Raw genomic sequence first — 15270 nt, forward strand, 5'->3', positions numbered from 1 at the left:
CGGCTGCTAAATCCCGCTGGCCAGCTTCCCAGCTGGTTAATGGTTAGAGGGGAGCCAGTGGCCTTCTCCATTTGGTGGTCCCCTCCCCCCAGTCATTAACCAATGGGAGCCTTTTCCAGGAAATTTAAGTAAACACAGCAATGCTGCAAATTAACTTTCTTCCGCATTCAATTCCCTGAGGTTTGATTTTTTATATAGCAAAATGCGGCTGGAGTTACATCAGGGTTTGTGGCTGCCTGGGTGGCCGTGGGCGCAGAGGCCACAGATGTCTTTAATTGGCATGATGGTGCTCACACCTGTGAAGAACCAGGCGCTGAGCTTGGGCTGGGAATGAGTCCAGCCCAGGAGGTCCTACCTTCAGGGGGTCAATGGTGTGAGGGAAAGATGGACGTGGACTAAAAGCAGCAGAGTGCTTCCCGTGGATCATCTCATTTAATCCTTACGACTCTGTGAAGTGTGTACTATTATTATTACTCTTCTCTAGACGAGGAAACTGAGGCGCATGGAGCTTAAGGGAGCTGCTCTTGAGATTCAAATCCAAGACCATTCAACTCTGAAACCTAGCACCTTCCCTTCCCCTCCCTTTTCCCCACATTTTTATTCATCAGCTCTCTTTTGACTGCAGATGACAGATCCAACCCAAACAGCTTTAAAGCAGAAAAGAATTTATACTGGGTCTCTTTTAGGATAATTCTGAAGTGGGAGGGCTTCAGGCCTGGCTGGATCCAGGAGTCCCAGGGCGGTCATTAAATTGATGTCTCTCTCTCTCTCTCTTTTTTTAAAATTCTTTCTTTGCTCCGCTTTCTTCTTTCCTGCTCTGGATTTTTATGGTGGGGAAAAGGTGGTCACTACAGCTGCAGATTACTTGGTTCTAACTAGTAATTTGATATCAGAAGGAGAGAGACTCACTTTTTTTCAGTGTTCATATCAGTCCCCCATTGCACATGATTGCCCATCCTTGGATTGATTCAGTATGCAGAATACAACATTGTGAATTGTGAGTCAGGGTACTGCGCCCTCTGCTGGACTGATGGTGCTATTACTACCTTTCGGGGATGAGGGGAGATGTTCCCCCGAGGGCCGCAACTCAGTGGAGCGTTTTGAGGGCACTTCAGTTTTATTAGTAATTATTGGCCTTTTCAGGATTTTTTATTAGTTCAGCCAATTATAGAATTTATAACTAGGAATAGAGCTAGGAATAGTTATAAATATAAATATATAACTAGAAATATATAAATATAACTAGGAATTTACTATTTTTCAAATCTCTCTTCTATCAGTAATTATTTTAAGTTTAATAGGAAATGTGAAAATCTCCACTCATAACTGTTCATTTATTTACCTCTGTCAGTTGTTGGTCGATATACTTTGAGACCATCAAAACTTACACACTTTTGGTTATTATATCATCCCTCTCTATTGTTCATTTTTCTTTTATCTTGGCTTTATTGGCACATTTTTGTCTGAAACTCTATTTTATCTAATGAAATTGGTTTCCCAACTTTGTTTTGGTTCACACTTGCCTGATATATTACACCTTTTCATTTACAAGCTATCTGTGCCTTCTTGTTTTAAGAGTGTCTCATATACACAACATTTGTTGAATTTATTTTTTATTATCTGACAGTGAAAGTCTTTTTGCCTTTCAGTTGGCAAAATTAACCTATTACATTTCATTTTAATTCTGGTTGTTTTAGGACTGACATACCACTTCATCTCATATTTTTCATTTACTATATATTCTTTTTCTTGTTGTGTCTTTTACTTCTTTGCGTTGAAAACATTGAATTTTCTCCCACAGGTTTAAAAGATGCTCATTCTATTTTTGGCCTTAGGATGATCTCCCTTTACTAAAACACCAAAAACCTCCAGCTAAGATCCTAGCTATCAAGGAGCAGAGACAAGCCATCCTGCTGTGCCTTGTCTGAATTCCTGTCCACAGAACCCAAGAGGGTAATAAATGGCTGCTTTAAGCTACTAAATTTTTGGACAGTTTATGAGGCCACGTTACCTAGGACAGATTTTGGTTCCTGGAAATGGAGTGCTTCGTAACAAAAGCCTGAATATGTGGCAGTGGTTCTGGGATCAGCTGGAGAATGGGAGCCAGAAAGGCCTCCTGAAGACTGTAGTGGATGCCTGGTGGTCCTGGACAGGAGGGCTTAAAGGAAATGAAGATCAGGTTGTGGGAAGCTGGAGGGAGGGTGGGGGAAATGACGCAATACTGTCACCTCTGGAAACATGAAAACAGAGAATGTAACGAATGAATTGGTGGCTGATGAGATATCCAGGCAGACTGCTGAAAGTATGCTCCAGTTTCTTCCTGCTACTTACAGTAAAATGTGAGAGGAGATAGATAAGCTTATATTTCTTTGTTTCCTATAAAAGAGCCAGGACTTTCTGGATCAAAACAAAACAAAACGTAGTTTCTCCTTCATAGCCAATGATTTTACCTTTTGAGAAATGCCTATTTTAGTAAAGTTGTTTCTGTCAGATTGTCTTTTTCTTAGTCATTGGGAGACACGCCAGTTTGATGTATTATATACGGCAAAATAGCTTCTCTAAGTTTGTGGCCTTTTACTCTCTTTTACAGAATCTTTTGATGAGCATAGTTCACAATGAAGTCCAATCCCTCTATTTATTTTTCCACAGTTTATGTCCTATTTAAGAAATCATTGCCCATTTCAATGTTGTGAAATATTTTCTTATGAAGCTTCTATTGCTTTATTTATTTATCTTTGAGTATGGTGTGAAGAAGGGGTCTATCTTTTTCCATATGCATGTTAACACCATTTACTGATGACAGGAAATGTGCTTTTTAAACATGTCAAGGTCAAAGAAGACACCATATGTTACCTCTTAGAGGAGATTGAAGAGGCATGATGTTTGCAATGGTGGGATTTCTGAGGAGAAAGTGGTCTTCAATTCTTGTAGGGCTTTAGTAAGAAGCTCCTTGCAGGGGTTGGGAAGACTCCAGAAAGACCAATGAATCATTATCCATGACTTAATGTGGTGCTGAGGTCCTTAACTGCAGGAAACATGTACTTTGAGGGACATTAGTGCAAAAATTGACAGAACTGGAATATGGATCGTACGTTAGAGAAAAGTATTGTACCAGTGGTAAATTTCCTGAAGTTAATAGCTTTACTGAAAAAATAACACCCCAAATTCTTAGGAAATATACATCAGTGTTTAAGGGTAAAAGATCATGATATATACAATTTATAGTTTTAAAAAAGCTATGTATATATACACACACATACATATATGCATACATGTAGATACACACATGGGTTGCCGTGAAGACTGGATGGCACCATAAACGTAGCATGGCAGAGGGCACAAGGGAAGGCCTGTCAAGAGACCCTTTGCTGGAGCTGCTACTTTATCTCCCCTGGTATCCACTAAGTGCGTAGACAGTGCCTGATTAGAAGGCTTTTTCTTTAATTATCAACCTCTTGCTGCTGCTGCTGCTGCTGCTAAGTCGCTTCAGTCGTGTCCGACTCTGTGTGACCCCATAGACGGCAGCCCACCAGGCTCCCCCGTCCCTGGGATTCTCCAGGCAAGAACACTGGAGTGGGTTGCCGTTTCCTTCTCCAATGCACGAAAGTGAAAAGTGAAAGTGAAGTTGCTCAGTCGTGTCCTACTCTTAGCAATCCCATGGACTGCAGCCCACCAGTCTCCTCCGTCCATGGGATTTTCCAGGCAAGAGTACTGGAGTGGGGTGCCATTGCCTTCTCAGACCAACCTCTTAGCCCCTTATAATAGAAAAATAATTTTAAAAAGTAGAAGAACATTTTTCAGAAGCGCTGTTGAGGCAGAAGACCACCGGTTTACTGCGTGTTCCCTGAACCACAGGTCTTTGCCCACCAGGCCCTGGCTAGTGGCTTCTAGGTGAGGGCAACCTGCCCCCCGATTACCAGGAGGTCCGCTTCCATTGTTCCCCCCGGGCTAGTTGCTGCTGCACCTGGGTCTCACTTGAAAGATGTACCCACCTTTCAGGACTCCCTCCAAATCCAGGGAGGAGCTTTTGGCTGAAGCCCTCTAAGCACGACCACCTCCTTCTCTGAAATCACCCTACAGATGTGTTGCTCTGAGTCCCTCTTTCCCAACTCTGCCAACCACAGAAGCTGTGACGGGAGGCTTCCTCCTAACTTCTCCAGCTGTGAGGTTACCTGCTATCTGGAATCCCGTCTCCAGGGATAAAAAAGACCCTTGCCTGACATGGTCACATCAAGCCAGAGACCTGCAGTGATGAGACTTGCCAGAGAGGAGCCTTGGATGGCCTTTGCTGAGCCCTGGTCGGCTGTTTACCCACGGGATCATGAACTGTGTTGGCAGAAAGGATGCCAATCTGTGCTTGTGGCCAGCATGGGGGTGGCGTGGGTAGGTTGGGTTAAGTCGCATGCCCAGAGGCTGGACCTGAGCTGACTTGAGCTGGTCTTAGGGCCTGTCGCTATTATGGGTCAAGAAGACTTCCTGGTTTCTTCTCCTGCAAACCTGCATTGCTGGGGTCACCTGTCCTATCTGCAGTCTCAGCCTTTGGGCAATTCCTGGGCCAAGCAAGAACCTAATCCTTGCCCCACCGCCACCCCCCTTCTCCATTACTTTGCTAATAAGGTTCTGCAATGACTGGCTGACCCCTTTTTTCTCCTTTCTGATTTCCCTGCCATTTCCTGCTCTGCCCTGATATCATAACCTATAAGGCACTGGGCATTGAGTCTGGTATGTAGTGAGGGCAGTAACTGGTGTATACTGAGCCGCTGCTGGGTACCAGCTCTGGTGTTTTATGGGTACTGACCTATTTGATCCTCACATGAACTTAACCAGGCAGGTATTATTATCATTTAGGATAACATAGCAGTCAAGAGCAGGGACTCTGAGTTTGAATCCAGACCTTACTGTGTGATATCAGGCAAGTTACTAAGCCCCCTGTGCCTCCGCTGAGAAATCCTAGAATCACTCTATGTTGTTGTGAAGACTGCATATGTAGGAAGAGCGTAGAACAGTGCCCGATGTATTCTAAGTGCTATATGAATGGTAGTGATTACCGACATACCTCGTTTTATCACACTTTGTTTATTGCACTTTGCCTTACCACACTTTGCAGATACTGTGGTTATTTGTTTGTTTATTGGGCTGCACTGGGTCCTAGTTGCAGCACGTGGGATCTAGTTTGGTAAGGATTGAACCCAGGCTGCCTGCATTGGGAACGTGAAGTCTTAGCCACTGGACCACCAAGGAAGTCCCTCAGATATTGTGTTTTTTACAAATGAAAGGTTTGTGGCAACCCTGTGTCCTGCAAGTCTATCTGCACCATTTTCCCAATAGCATTTGCTCACTTCATGTCTTTGGGTCACATTTTGGTAATTCTTGCAGTATTTGAAATGTCTTCATTGTTGTTATATATGTTATGGTGATTTATGACCAGTGATCTTTGGTATTGCTATTGCAAAAAGATTTTGACTTGCTGAAGGCTCAGATGGTGGTTAATATCTTTTTGCAATAAAGTATATTTAAACTAAGGTATGTCCACTGCCTTTTTAGATGGAATGCTGTTGCATACTTAAAAGACCACAGTATAAACAATGTAAACAATTTTTATATTCCCTGGAACAAAACTATGTGTGACTCATTTTATTGCAATATTTGCCTTATTGCAGTGGTCTGAGACCAAACCCTCAATATCTCTGAGGTATGCCTGTGTTGCTAGTCTCATTTAGCAACTGGGAAACTGGCAGGGAGAAGCACGAATGTTACCAAGTCCAAATTCATTACTGCTTAGCATACCACAGGCCAAGGAATCAATGGACAAGATGCTGGGGCAAGGAATAGTGATTTTATTTGGAAAGCTAGCAGACTGAGAAGATGATCCTAAAGAACCATCTCCCAGAGTCAGAATTCTGCCATGTGGCTTGTTGCAAATTTCTTGGTTCTGGTCAGGCTCCTGGAGGGAATGTGATACTTGCTTGTTTTTGCTCTTTTGCTTTGGCATCTGTCCACCTCCGTCTCTCATGATGTTCCTATAAACCTCCAAGACAAATCTTATTTTCCATAGAAGTATTATGCTTTTAAAGGTCAATCCTGGCAAGCAGAGCCTTGAGCATGAACTATCATGCATATTTCAGGCTACAGGCAACTTTCTTTTACCAAAGGTGCAGAGCCAGCATGACTGAGCACATGCAACAGAGACAGCGGGGATGTTAGAGCTAAAGGAATAGATCCAAAATGGAATCAGGTTTGTTCTCTGTTGCAAAAAGACTTCCCTAAAGTCACAGTACTAAGCAGACGAATCAGAATCAGAGCCAACACACCTTAGCTAAAGCCCTTATTGAAGTTCTACTGTCTCCATCTTCCCTTATTCCTTCCCTGTCTCATCCACATCAAAACAGAAGTTATAGGTGCTCTTGTCGTAATATTGAGCAGTCTGCACTGCCGTTCCGGGCCCAGGGGCCTGATGGGCATACTGGGTCAGGGTGTGACGGTGGTGTGGATGCCCCTGTCGGTCCAGCCGTCGTCTACAGATCCACAGTGGGGGCTAGCCCGAGAGAGTTTGAGAAAGGTGGGGTCGGACAGGCAAGCTGTGCAGGTATCCTCAGGAGAAGCTAGGAGGGGCCGGGCTGAGTCCCAGCTCTGCCTCTTGCTCTGTCACCAGCTTGTTCTGTGAGCTTGGACAAGTCGCTTGACTTCTCTGAGGCTCACCTTCCTGGCTTCCCAGCTTCCCTGAAGACAGAGGAGGCAGGAGATTAGAATCCAGACCCTAAGAGAGACAGCTTTGTGTCTGTTAGGTTTGTCTCCAATATCGCTCCAGCTGATTGCTGGTTGTGTGATTTAGGCACATTCTCTACTCTCCGCCAACCTCAATTTCCTGGTTCATTAAGTGAGGTGAAGGGTCGTGCCCACCTTGGGAGCATTTTCCTGGTGATGAGCGAAAACAATTAAGGTAATGTGTTTAACACACGGTGGTTTGTGAGTTTCTTTTGTCAATGGAAAATTAATCAATAGCCAATCTAAGAAAAAAATGGAAGATTTTATTTGAGCCAAACTGAGGATATAAGTTAAGAGAGAGACAGTCTTTCAGAAAACTCCCGGGACTGTTCCCCCTGATAGAGGTCAAGCCACAGTTGTGCAAGTTTTTGCGACGAAGTACATCAAAGTAACATACTGACCTTTACATAGTCCAGGGCGAGTAATGAGTCATTGTGACCCCTTACAGGATTGAGAAAGGAACCTTATCTCCTAAGGATTTACCTTGCTGGTGACACGTTTTTCCTTCTTGTGGTGGGTAAGCATTCCTCTGTCTTCCAAGGGGATCCAGTTAATATGTAATACAGATACACACTAAAGGGAAGTGGGGGGTGGGAGGGGTTGTGGCTTAAATGGGCAGAGAGAATTTTATCTTTAAAAATGTTCTTGTTCTGCCAAAAGTAATTTTATTTTGTCATCTTTTTAACTACTGCTCTTGCCAGGTATGGGTATCCGTGTCATTAGGGCCTCATCTAACAGGTTGGGAAGTATAGTCTGTTATTCTAAAATCTGGAAAAGTGTGTAAGCCTGACATTATTATTTTTTTTCCTTGAATGTTTGGCAGAATGTGCCAGAGAAATCATTTGGGCTTGGAGTTATCTTTGGGAGGGATTTTTTATTTATGGATTTAATTTCTCTCATAGGGAACTGTTCCGATTTTCTATTTCTTCAAGCAATATTTTTTGAAAAGAAAATTTGCTCATTTAATCTAGCTTTTAAAATTTATGTATATGAAGTTTTCATAGCATTCTTTTATTTATCTTTTAGATAAATAGGAATGGCCTATGTTTCTTTTCTTTTCCAATTTTTAAATTGAAGTGTGGTTGGTTTACAAGGTTATATTAGTTTCAGGTATACAGCATAGTGATTCAATATTTTTATAGATTATTATACTTCACTGAAATTATTGTAAAAAATTGACTATATTTTCTGTGCTGCATAGTAGTTTGTACCTCTTAATCCGATGCCCTTATCTTGCAACCCCTCTCCTTCTCTCTTGCCACTGGGAACCACTAGTTTGTTTTGTATATCTGTGAGTCTGTTTCTGTCTTACTGTATTCATTCATTTGTTTAATTTTTTAGATTCCAAGTGTTACTTATGGCATACAGTGCTTCTCTTTCTCTGTTTGACTTATTTCACCAAACATAGTGCCTTCTAAGTCTATCCATGTTGTTGCCAATGGTAGAATTTCATTCTTTTTTTTTTTATAGTTGAGTTATATTTCAATGTTGAAGCCCTGGGGCTCACCAGTAAAGAATCTGTCTGCAATGCAGGAGACATGAGTTCAATTCCTGGGTGAGGGAGATCCCTTAGAGAAGGAGATGGCTTCCCACTCCAATATTCTTGCCGGGATAATACCATGGACAGAGGAGCCTGGCAGGCTACAGTCCATGGGGTTGCAGAGTCAAACACTATTTCATAACTAAATCGCCACCATTGAAGGACACCTTGGTTGCTTCCAGTTTTGGCAGCTATAAGTAAAATTGCTATAAATATTTAAATGTGAGATTTTTGTGTGGACAAAGTTTTCATATTGGCTGGGGAAATACGTAGGAGCATGATTGCTGAATCATATGATAAGATCACATTCAATTTTGTAAGAAACTTATGGCTTATCTTTTCATTTTTTAACAATATCTTTTGAAGGATAAATATTTTATGTAAGTGGAGTCCAATTTATTTTTCATCCTCAGGCAAACTGGATGGCTCATCATCCTAATTTGGAGACAGGAGAATAATTTTTTCAAGCAATGGTATCAGCTAGAGGAGGAGATGATCTGTCTTTATCTCTCTCTTTTATCTATCTTTATTTATCTACCTATATATCATCCATCCATCCACCCATTCATCCATCTAAATTAACATGGAAGAAATTGCATCCTGGTGGAAAATGTCTAGTAGATAGTGAAGATATGTGACTGAGGAGACGATAGAGGCAGGGTTACTGGTTTGATGTCCTTGGGGGCCTGAGATAAAATATAACCAAGGGTGTAGGTGGAGGGGTGGCTTCAGCTAGGTCAGGTGCTCCACTAAAACAGGGGGGAATAGACATGTGAGCGGAGCCACAGGTGAGTGGGAAGACAGTTACCTATATTTTGCCGGTGAAAGGAAGTAAGTTCTCTTGCCTGGGGTGATTGAGGGCAGGAGGTGTCAGAGGTTTGCTGTGATGTGAAGGCATGAAGTATTTACTTAGGACAGGAAGCATGAAAGGGCTGATCGCTGCCTGGGATCAAGGGCTGTCTTGAGGTTCAGTGATCAGGAATTTAAATGAGATCTATCAATGTGTTGTGTTTTCCTCTAGCAACATCCAGAAGTTTGAGTGCAGCTGTGAAATAGGGGGAGAATTGGAGGGTTTTATCATGAAGCTATGATAGAGGCAGACAAGGGCAAAGGAACTTGGTACGATTGATCATGAAACTTGAGCTGGACAAGGAGGAGGCAAGGACCTGAGGGAAGAGAGGGAGGTGGAAACAAGTAGGATCCATGGATGGTGCTTTCCTGGAGGTTGGGGGATTGTTGGAGCTGGGTACCAAGAGTAAATGAGCTGGAACGAAAAGAAGCAGTGGTCAGAGGGTGGAATACTTGAGCGTGTGAAGGGGTGACTGCAATGACGGTGTGCCTGGGATGACTGTGAGAACTAAGTTCCCATGGATTCTTATCAACCTGCAGCTGTTCCCTGGCACCAATTTGATGTCAGGCTACACCCTTCTCCTTCACAGTGATTCATTCTGTCAGCACTGGGCTCCTTGCCCATTCAGCTTAAAATTCCATCTGACACACTCCCAGGAAGAGCATGTATCTTGTTTGTAGTGAGATTTACTCCCACTCCAGGAGTAGCTGTAGTGTGACAAGTGCCGTGTGCCTCCACCAATAGCTTTTTGAGGATGGGACTGTCTCCTCCATCTCTGTATCCTTTCTTCCTTGGTACCATGCTGGGCACACATCTGGTACTCAGTGGATGCTTTCTCAGATAATACACAGGGTTGAATGTCAGATGGGGACTTGGGAAGAGCTCAGTCCCTGCCCTGAAAGTCTTTTTCACAGGAGGATTCCCTCATGAGGAGTGTTGGTGCTGGGTCATCCTTTGCAGGGGTACGGCTGAGGCATGCCAACGCTTCCAAACACAGACACAAGATAATATTGTGTAGGTTTTCTTATCAAGGAGACCCTGAGAGGCTTTCCTTCTCAGCCACTTATGGAGGGGACCTGAGACCTGGCTGGTGCCTTGTAAACCCCTGGGCCTGTTGGATGCCAACAGGCGGTGATGACAGGACGGTCCCACCCTCTTTTATGTCACACACACACACACACACACAGGCTCCCAGGCCACACTGAGTGTGGATTTCCCAAGTCCTGCCAGGGGACTGCCTTCCCAGTGACACCCAAATGCCCTCACCCAAGGTTGTCACCTGCTGCTTCATTGAGCTGAGCACGCCTTGTCCAGGTGCCAAGGAAACTGGAAGGAGAAGAAAAATCCAGAAACCAACAGAGGATATGAAGCTGGTGGAAGGTCATGAGAGTGAGGTGGGTCAATAGATCCTCCCAGGAATGTTCACACTGGGCCAATGAGTTTGACTTATAATTGTCCATTTGTTGTGGATCTTGGTTTGCTAATCTGTGAAATGAGTCCAATAACTCCGAGTGATCTTGTGCAAAGACACTCTACTTTTGCTCATACCTTCAGTCATAGCTTTCCTTTTTCTTCAAGGGCCCAGAGCATCTGACAGCCTGGCAGGCATGAAAGGAAGAAGGAGGAACACCTTCTTCCCACCTGACTTTGACTTTAGCAGAGAGTCATCATTTTCCCCAAGCAGAGAAGGTGGTGGCTGCCTTCCTCAAAAAACTAATAGGAAAACCTGTCAACATGAAACTTGGGCATATGGGATTTGGGAAAGGCACTCAGGCTTGTGGCGTCCTCATCTGCTCCTGTCTCATCCACAGTCAGCCACGCTCTGTGCACTGCTTGCAAGGGACCAAGGTGACCTCAAGTTTTCTGATTTGGGCTTGCATAGAATCAGGACAATTTACTGAGACTTAGATGAAAGGAACAGGAAGAGGGGACTTTCTTCGCGGGTGGAGGGCAGAGTGGGAAGAAATGCATCTTTTTGAACATGCTTAATTTCAGTTGAGCTATTTCAAATCCTAAAAGATGATGCACTCAATATGCCAGCAAATTTGGAAAACTCAGCAGTGGCCACAGGACTGGAAAAGGTCAGTTTTCATTCCAATCCCAAAGAAAGGCAATGCCAAAGAATGCTCAAACTACTGCACAATTGCACTTGTCTCACATGCTAGTAAAGTAATGCTCAAAATTCTCCAAGCCAGGCTTCAACGTGAATCGTGAACTTCCAGATGTTCAAGCTGGATTTAGAAAAGGTAGAGGAACCAGAGATCAAATTGCCAACATCCGGTGGATCATCGAAAAAGCAAGAGAGTTCCAGAAAAACATCTACTTCTGCTTTATTGATTTTGCCAAAGCCTTTGACTGTGTGAACCGCAACAAACTCTGGAAAATTATTAAAATTGGAGTTGCAAAGAGTCGAGCATGACTGAGCAACTGAACTGAACTGAAATATGAGGTACTTCTTGGACATTTGGACAGAGGTGACCAGATGGCTGGTAGAGAAATGGGTCTGGAGCTCATGGGAGGTGGGGCTGGACATAGGGAGCTGAGAGTCTTCGGGTGCATAGGAGGTTTGGAGGTCCCTGAGTGTGCCAAGCTCACCCGAAGGAGAGTGAAGAATAAGAAAGAAGATGGGTGGCTGAGGAGAGCTCTGTGGAATGTAAATATTTAATGGGCTCAGTGTGTCGCAGGAGGTGAGGTAGAAGGAGAATCAGGAAAGCCACGCCAGGACCAGACAGGAGGGTGTTGAGGAGAAGCTCACAAAACAGGTAAATGTCACGAAACTAGGTGGACACAGGATGAGGCTCCCTTGTCAAATAAGGGGCTTCTTTTGGGGAGGTAGCTTAATTAAATAATTTAGGTCATGAGCCCAAAAGCAAGATTTGTGTTTGGTGGAATGGGCAGAAATTTGGGATATCTTCTGTGGGCAGGGCTGGCTTCTAGGAGGTGCCACCTGGGCTCTTAAAAAGTCCAGATGTGGTTTAATGCTCGACTGTCACCACATTGAATTGAGACTTTTGAACAAGGGCCCCACATACTCATTTGCACTGAGACCTACAAATTATGTAGCAGGTCCTAGATGTCTGGTTGTGGCAGGAAGGAGGGAGCTGGAACTGTGGCTGGAGAAGGAACTGGAGTTGGAATGTGCAGGTGAAGGTTCTAGAAGAAAGGCTGAAGGTATGGAAGAGAGAGGAGTTAGTCAATAAATGAAGTCTTGCTGAGGCAGTAGGGAGTGTGATCTGACCTGATCACATCTTAGACAAAAGGTGGATCACCTTTGTAATAAACTGCAATGGGATCTAAACAATCCTTAAAGGATTGCTGCTGCTGCTGCTAAGTCACTTCAGTCGTGTCCGACTCTGCGACCCCATAAACGGCAGCCCACCAGGCTCCCCCGTCCCTGGGATTCTCCAGGCAAGAACACTGGAGTGGGTTGCCATTTCCTTCTCCAATGCATGAAAGTGAAAAATGAAAGTGAAGTTGCTCAGTTGTGTCTGACCCTTAAAGGATTACTTACTGTTAAAGAAAATGTAGCCGATGGTGTCTGGGCTCAACTCCAGGGCAAGTTTCTCAGTCTTGAAGTGAAGGAGCTATCTGCCCCCTGGCTACCTGATCCTTCTCAAAGGGGGTGAGGAAGACTTCTGTGTGGTACCATTTCTGGTGTTATCAACAAACTTCTGTATGAGTATGCTGCTTCCTTTCCTGCTCAGCCTTTGCTGGGGGCTCAGAGGGTAAAAAAATCTGCCCGCAATGTGGGAGACCTGGGTTCAACCCCTGGGTTAGGGAGATTCCCCTGGAGAAGGGAATGGCTTCTCACTCTCGTATTCTTGCCTGCAGAATCCCATGGACAGAGCAGCTTGGTGGGCTACAGCCAGACATGACCGAGCGACCCACACTTCATGCTGCCTCTGGCCCCAAACAGCATGCTGGCGGGCTGGCATGCCCAGGGGGTGGCAGGAGGGTGCAGAGGACTTGGCTGCAGTGCCCACGGAACCCCTTGTCTGGGATTCGGGCCAGGCAGAATCCCAGACCCTCCAGGCCCTGGGTGGGTGTTGCTGAGCTGGCCTGGAGACCTGGCAGGGGTGAGTGGAATGAAGATACTCTGCAGGGAGAAGATGGTGTTCCGGTCTGGGGTGTGGCCATCATCTACCTGGCTGAAGGCAAAGTGGGGGTCCTTCAGGGAGGTTGCAGAGGCCGACAGGGTCACTGGTGTTGGATGCTTTTCCTGGTCAGGAGTCCTTTGGTTCATCCATCCTGGATGAACTGATACAGAGTACCCTCAACCCAGCCCAGCCAGCCACACAGGACGCTCAGAACACTTCCTGCAGCTCTCCTCCTCCATCGGCTGCCCAGGGCAGCTTTACTGGGGAATTCAAAGGGAACAGTGGGTAAGGCTCCAGCTTGGGAGTCAGGCAGACTCTGACTCTGGAACTGTGTGAAGCTTGATGTGGGAGCATGGTGGGAAAAATGCATTAGATATTCAATAAACACGTAGGTGTAGAAGAAAAGTCCTAACTACACCCTTGTGCTTAGATTTTAGTTATAATAATAATAAACTCTATTTAAAATATAATATTTACAATGTAAAGTAAAAATTCAGCCTATCCCTTCTCCAGCAGATCTTCCCAACCCAGGAATCGATCCAGGGTCTCCTGCATTGCAGGCAGATTCTTTACCAGCAGAGCTATAGCCTGTATAAATTAAACCAAAACACCCCCAGGGATTTGAAAAAATATTGTCATATATAAAATTAATTTATCACAGATTCTTCTAGACATTTTATATGGTCTCATGCATATACTTGCCTTTTTTCCTGCCAGTGCCATACTGTTTTAATTGTAGTAGTTTTAAAAATATATTTTAAAATACTTTAAAATACTTTAAAATGTCTATTTTTGCAAGGTAAGTCATTTGCAAGGCATTTTTTTTCTTTTTCAAAAATCTCAACTTTTTTGTTGATTTATTGCATGTCAGATGAATTTTTGAATCAATTTACAAAATTGAAAAAATCCAGATGGGATTTCAATAAGAACAATTAATTTGAGCAAGCTTTGGAAGATGGTGAAGGACAGGGAAACCTGGCATGCTGCAGTCCATGGGGTTGCAAAGAGTCACAGGACAGGACTGAGTGATTAAACAGCAACAATTAATATGAGGGCAAATGTGTCTCTTTCTAAACATGTATCTTTTAAGCCAGGGATGTGGCATAACTCTCTAATAATTTAGGCCTTTTAAACGTAAATTTTTTCGTGCCTCCCCAGGTTGTACCCTGTTCCAGCTCTCAGCCCACTGTACCTGCATCATTTGGGTGCATAGCATGCAGTACTCTAGGAACTAGAGGAACAGGAGCTGCTGACCTGACCTGACTAAGTTGGTTGGCCTCACTACACTGAGGAGAAAGGACAGATATCATATTCCGTGGGGAAGTATTTTCCCGTTCTCTCACCCATTCATCCTCCCATCCATTCATCTTCCCAATCATCCATCCACTTTTGAAGCATTTGTGTGTGTGAGCGTGCTCAGTCACTCAGTCCTGTCTGACTCTCTGTGGCCCCATGGACTGTAGCCCACCAGGTTCCTCTGTCCATGGGTTTCTCTAGGCAAGAATACTGGAGTGGGTAGCCATTCCCTTTTCCAGGGTATCTTCCCAACCCAGGGATCGAACCCAGATCTCCTGCATTGCTGGCAGATTTCTAATAGTCTGTGCCACAGGGAAACCACTTACTATGTGCTTAACCATGGATGGGTTAAGGGCATTTTTAACCCATTGAGGGCAGCTTTAGAGTAATTGTATCACTGACTTCATGAAGCATACTTCATTTGAGGCCATGGATGCCTCTTTTCCACATACTTACCCAGGGATGGATAATGGAGTGTCTAAAACTGTGGAAACCCTGAACTGACTGAAAGAATCCTGGGTTGGCAAAGTTTATGATGAACGAACAGAATTCAATTAGAGTTAGCAAGAGCAAGCTTCCTCCACCAGACAGAGTGGCTTCGCTGATGGCTCTGGTAAAGAATGGTAAAGAATCTGCCTGCAATGCCAGAGACCTGGGTTCGATGCCTGGGTTGGGAAGATCCCTGGAGAAGAGAATAGCAACGCACTCCAGTATTCTTGCCT

Source organism: Muntiacus reevesi, chromosome 15 (genome assembly GCF_963930625.1).
Source record: "Muntiacus reevesi chromosome 15, mMunRee1.1, whole genome shotgun sequence".
NCBI lineage: Eukaryota > Metazoa > Chordata > Mammalia > Artiodactyla > Cervidae > Muntiacus > Muntiacus reevesi.